This window comes from Lichenostomus cassidix, unplaced genomic scaffold, assembly GCF_008360975.1.
Source record: "Lichenostomus cassidix isolate B80296 unplaced genomic scaffold, HeHo_3.0 HiC_scaffold_562, whole genome shotgun sequence".
NCBI lineage: Eukaryota > Metazoa > Chordata > Aves > Passeriformes > Meliphagidae > Lichenostomus > Lichenostomus cassidix.
In genome coordinates, this window is record NW_028147768.1 from 86 (window position 1) to 5,009 (window position 4,924).

Below are 4,924 nucleotides of genomic sequence, written 5' to 3' on the forward strand. Positions count from 1 at the left end.
CCATCTCTCTGAAATCCAAGGAAAGCCCTGCCTGGATCTCACATCCAAGGAAAGCTCTGCCTGGTGTTCCCAGGATCCAAGGAAAGCCCTGCCTGGTGCTCAAATCCCAGGAATTCCCTGCCTGGTGCAATCCCTGGATTTTAGGATTGTGCACAGCTTGGCCTCAACAATCCCAAAATATTTCCCAACCTCAGCCATTCCAGGATTTTCCCTTCCAATTCCCAAACTAACACCAGATTCCCCACCCACCCATCCTTCCCCAATCCCAGCCCATCCCAGCACCTCTCCTGGAAACCCCTGCCTGGTGTTCCTGGGAATTCCAGGAGAGCTTGGATCCATGAAAAACCACTCTGGGAATTCCAGGAGAGGTTGGATCCATCTCTCTGAAATCCAAGGAAAGCCCTGCCTGGTGCAATCCCTGGATTTTAGGATTGTGCACAGCTTGGCCTTGACAATCCCAAAAACATTTCCCAACCTCAGCCATTCAGTGATTTCCCCTTCCCATTCCCAAACTAACACCAAATTTCCCCATCCACCCACCCATCCTTCCCCAATCCCATCCCAGTACCTCTCCTGACGTTGTTCCACAGGTGATCTTTGCTCGCACACCTCTCGAAGGCCTCAGGTAACTTCACGTGCCCCGAGCAGAGGTACCAGAACAGGATCCCAAAGGCATAAACATCCACGGAATTGTCGTATTTTCCTGGGGAAAACCATGTGGGATCAGCAGGGAGAACAGCACTGGGAGCTGGGCAGGATGGGGAGGGATTGCAGTGCTGGTTTGCCCCAAATTTAGATTTAATTTCGTAGCTGGGAAGGGATTTCTGTGCTGCTTTGCCTCAAATATAGATTTAATTCCACAGCATTTCAAAATTTCTGTGCTGCTTTGCCTCAAATTTAGATTTAATTTTGTAGCATTTCAAAATTTCTGTGTTGCTTTGCCTCAAATTTAGATTTAACTCCACAGCATTTCAAGATTTCTGTGCTGCTTTGCCTCAAATTTAGATTTAATTTTGTAGCATTTCAAAATTTCTGTGTTGCTTTGCCTCAAATTTAGATTTAACTCCACAGCATTTCAAGATTTCTGTGCTGCTTTGCCTCAAATTTAGATTTAATTTTGTAGCATTTCAAAATTTCTGTGTTGCTTTGCCTCAAATTTAGATTTAACTCCACAGCATTTCAAGATTTCTGTGCTGCTTTGCCTCAAATTTAGATTTAATTTTGTAGCATTTCAAAATTTCTGTGTTGCTTTGCCTCAAATTTAGATTTAACTCCACAGCATTTCAAGATTTCTGTGCTGCTTTGCCTCAAATTTAGATTTCATTCCACAGCATTTCAACATTTCTGTGCTGCTTTGCCTCAAATTTAGATTTCATTCCACAGCATTTCAACATTTCTGTGCTGCTTTGCCTCAAATTTAGATTTCATTCCACAGCATTTCAAAATTTCTGTGCTGCTTTGCCTCAAATTTAGATTTCATTCCACAGCATTTCAAGATTTCTGTGCTGCTTTGCCTCAAATTTAGATTTCATTTCGTAGCTAGGAAATTTCTGTGCTGCTTTGCCTCAAATTTAGATTTCATTCCACAGCATTTTAAAATTTCTGTGTTGCTTTGCCTCAAATTTAGATTTCATTCCACAGCATTTCAAAATTTCTGTGCTGCTTTGCCTCAAATTTAGATTTCATTCCACAGCATTTCAAGATTTCTGTGCTGCTTTGCCTCAAATTTAAATTATCATTTCGTAGCTAGGAAGGGATTTCAGTGCTGCTTTGCCTCAAATTTAAATTTAATTCCATAGCAGGGAATTAAATTTAAATTTGAGGGGAAATTCCCTCAAATTTAAATTAAAATTAAAGGGAATAATTCACTTGATTTTAGTGCTGCTTTGCCTCAAATTTAGATTTAATTTCACAGCATTTCAAAATTTCTGTGCAGCTTAAATTTATAAATTCTTGGAATTTGGGAAAGCTTGACTTCAATCCCAATTCCTGCTGCATTCCTGAGCTGCACAGAAATTTTGAAATGGGGAAAATGAAAATAAAAGAAGAGGAAAATGAAAATAAAAGGGGGAAATATGAAAATAAAGGAAGGGGGAAATATGAAAAATAAAAGAAGGGAAAAATAAAATAAAATAAAATACAAGAACAATAAAATATGGGGAAAAATAAAATAAAATACGGGGAAAAAATGAAATAAAATAAAATAAAATACAGGGAAGAGTAAAATAAAATACGGGGAAAAAGTAAAATAAAATACGGGGAAAACCAAAATAAAATAGGAGGAAAAATAAAAGGAAAAATAAAATAAAATACATGTGAAAAATAAATAAAATAGGGGGGAAAATTTAAAGAATACAGGAAAAATAAAGTAAAATACAGGAAAATAAAGTAAAATGTGGGGAAAACCAAAATAAAATACAGGAAAATAAAGTAAAATGTGGGGAAAACCAAAATAAAATACAGGAAAATACAGTAAAATGTGGGGAAAACCAAAATAAAATACAGGAAAATACAGTAAAATGTGGGGAAAACCAAAATAAAATACAGGAAAATACAGTAAAATGTGGGGAAAACCAAAATAAAATACAGGAAAATAAAGTAAAATAGGGAGAAAACCAAAATAAAATGCAGGAAAAAATAAAATAAGGGGAAAATGCCCAGCATGGACTGCAAGCAGGGAATTTTCTGGGGTTAAAAGATGAATTCCAAGGAATCCCCTGGAGAATTCAGAGAATTCAGGAGGATCCTACCTGTGAAGAGCTCAGGAGCCATGTGGATTGGAGTTCCCACGATGCTCCCTGACATCATCGCCTCGGGTTTGCAGAACCCCAAATCTGTGATTTTCCCTCTGTTCTTCTTGTCCAGCTGGGGAGGAAACACAGCCAGGCAGGTAAGAACTGCATTTCTGCCAGAAAAATCTCAATTTTTTGATATCAATTCACACCAGGAGGGCTGGGAATCTTATTTCAAATCGGATTTCCTGGCTGAAATCTGATTTTTTCCCTTCATTTCAGGGAAGCAGAACTGGAAATCTGCTTGGGTTAACACCAACACAGCTCAAAAAGCCCACCTGGAGAAGGTTTTTCCTTCACTCACACCTTGTTTTTCCCATTAAAAACATTTTGAGATGAGTGAGAGGAAGGGATTTTCCTTACCAGGACGTTTTTGAGTTTGATATCTCTGTGCACCAACTGTGCAACCTCCCTGGGATTGACATCAAATCCCACCTGGAGAAGGTTTTTCTCTCACTCACAGCTTGTTTTTCCCACTAATATTATTTTGGGGTGGATCAGAGGATGGGATTTTCCTTACCAGGATGTTTTTGAGTTTGATATCTCTGTGCACCAAGCCCTGGCTGTGCACAGAGCCCTGCAAACTCCCTGGGATTGACATCAGAACAACCCAAAAATCCCACCTGGAGAAGGTTTTTCCTTCACTCAGAGCTTGTTTTTCCCATTAAAACTGTTTTGGGGTGGGTCAGAGGATGGGATTTTCCTTACCAGGACGTTTTTGAGTTTTATGTCTCTGTGCACCAACTGTGCAACCTCCCTGGGACTGACATCAGAACAACTCAAAAATCCCACCTGGAGAAGGTTTTTCTCTCACTCACAGCTTGTTTTTCCCACTGAATAGTTTTGGGGTGGGTCAGAGGAAGGGATTTTCCTTACCAGGACATTTTTGAGTTTGATGTCTCTGTGCAACCTGCCTGGGATTGACATCAAAATAACTCAAAAATCCCACCTGGAGAAGGATTTTCCTTCACTCACACCTTGTTTTTCCCATTAAAAACATTTTGGGATGAGGCAGAGGCAGGAATTTTCCTTACCAGGACGTTTTTAGTTTGGTATCTCTGTGCACCAAGCCCTGGCTGTGCAACCTGCCTGGGATTGACATCAAAATAACTCAAAAATCCCACCTGGAGAAGGATTTTCCTTCACTCACAGCTTGTTTTTCCCACTAAAAACATTTTGGGGTGGATCAGAGGATGGGATTTTCCTTACCAGGACATTGTTGAGGTTGATATCTCTGTGCACCAACTGTGCAACCTCCCTGGGCTGACATCAGAACAACTCAAAAATCCCACCTGGAGAAGGTTACCGTGTTTTTCCCACTAAAAACATTTTGGGATGGATCAGAGGAAGGGATTTTCCTTACCAGGACGTTTTTAGTTTGGTATCTCTGTGCACCAACCCCTGGCTGTGCAATTTCTCTGGGACTGACATCAGAACAACTCAAAAATCCCACCTGGAGAAGGTTTTTCCTTCACTCACAGCTTGTTTTTCCCACTAATATTATTTTGGGGTGGATCAGAGAAGGGATTTTCCTTACCAGGACATTTTTGAGGTTGATATCTCTGTGCACCAAGCCCTGGCTGTGCAACCTGCCTGGGCTGACATCAGAACAACTCAAAAATCCCACCTGGGGGAGGTTTTTCCTTCACTCACACCTTGTTTTTCCCACTAAAAATGCTTTGGAGCAAGACAGAAGAAGGGATTTTCCTCACCAGGACGTTTTTGAGTTTGATGTCTCTGTGCACCAAGCCCTGGCTGTGCAGATAGCGAATTCCCTCCACCACATCCAAGGCAATCTGCAGTCGTGGCTCCAATTCCAGCCCAGCCTGAGGGGGAAAAAATCAATTTATTTATTGCTAAAAGTGACTTTGGTTTGCTCTTCTTGGCCAAAATCACTGAGAATGCAGAGATTTTGGTTTGTTTTATAGATTGATGGGGATTTTTTTATGTTAGAGAATCAGGTTTGGGTTGGAAGGGAAAATAAAGTTTATCTTGTTCCACCCTGTGTTGGGGAGGAACACTTCCCATGAAACCAGGTTGATCCAGGGGAAAACAGCTGGAAAACAGCTGGAAAACAGCTGGAAAACAGCAAATAAATTGATAGAAAATAGATAGAGGTATAGAACAGATAC

The 4,924-nt window shown here is 40.4% G+C and overlaps 1 long non-coding RNA gene across 1 annotated transcript; it reads right to left on the reverse strand.

Annotated features, from left to right (window-relative positions):
• Positions 1-572: 572 nt before the first annotated feature.
• Positions 573-4,890, reverse strand: LOC146420893 (uncharacterized). The gene is made up of 3 exons (XR_014848898.1): positions 4,505-4,890; positions 2,751-2,865; positions 573-703 (listed from the first exon to the last, which is right to left on the reverse strand). It is a non-coding gene; the product is annotated as an uncharacterized LOC146420893 (long non-coding RNA).
• Between the last annotated feature and the right edge of the window lie 34 nt (positions 4,891-4,924).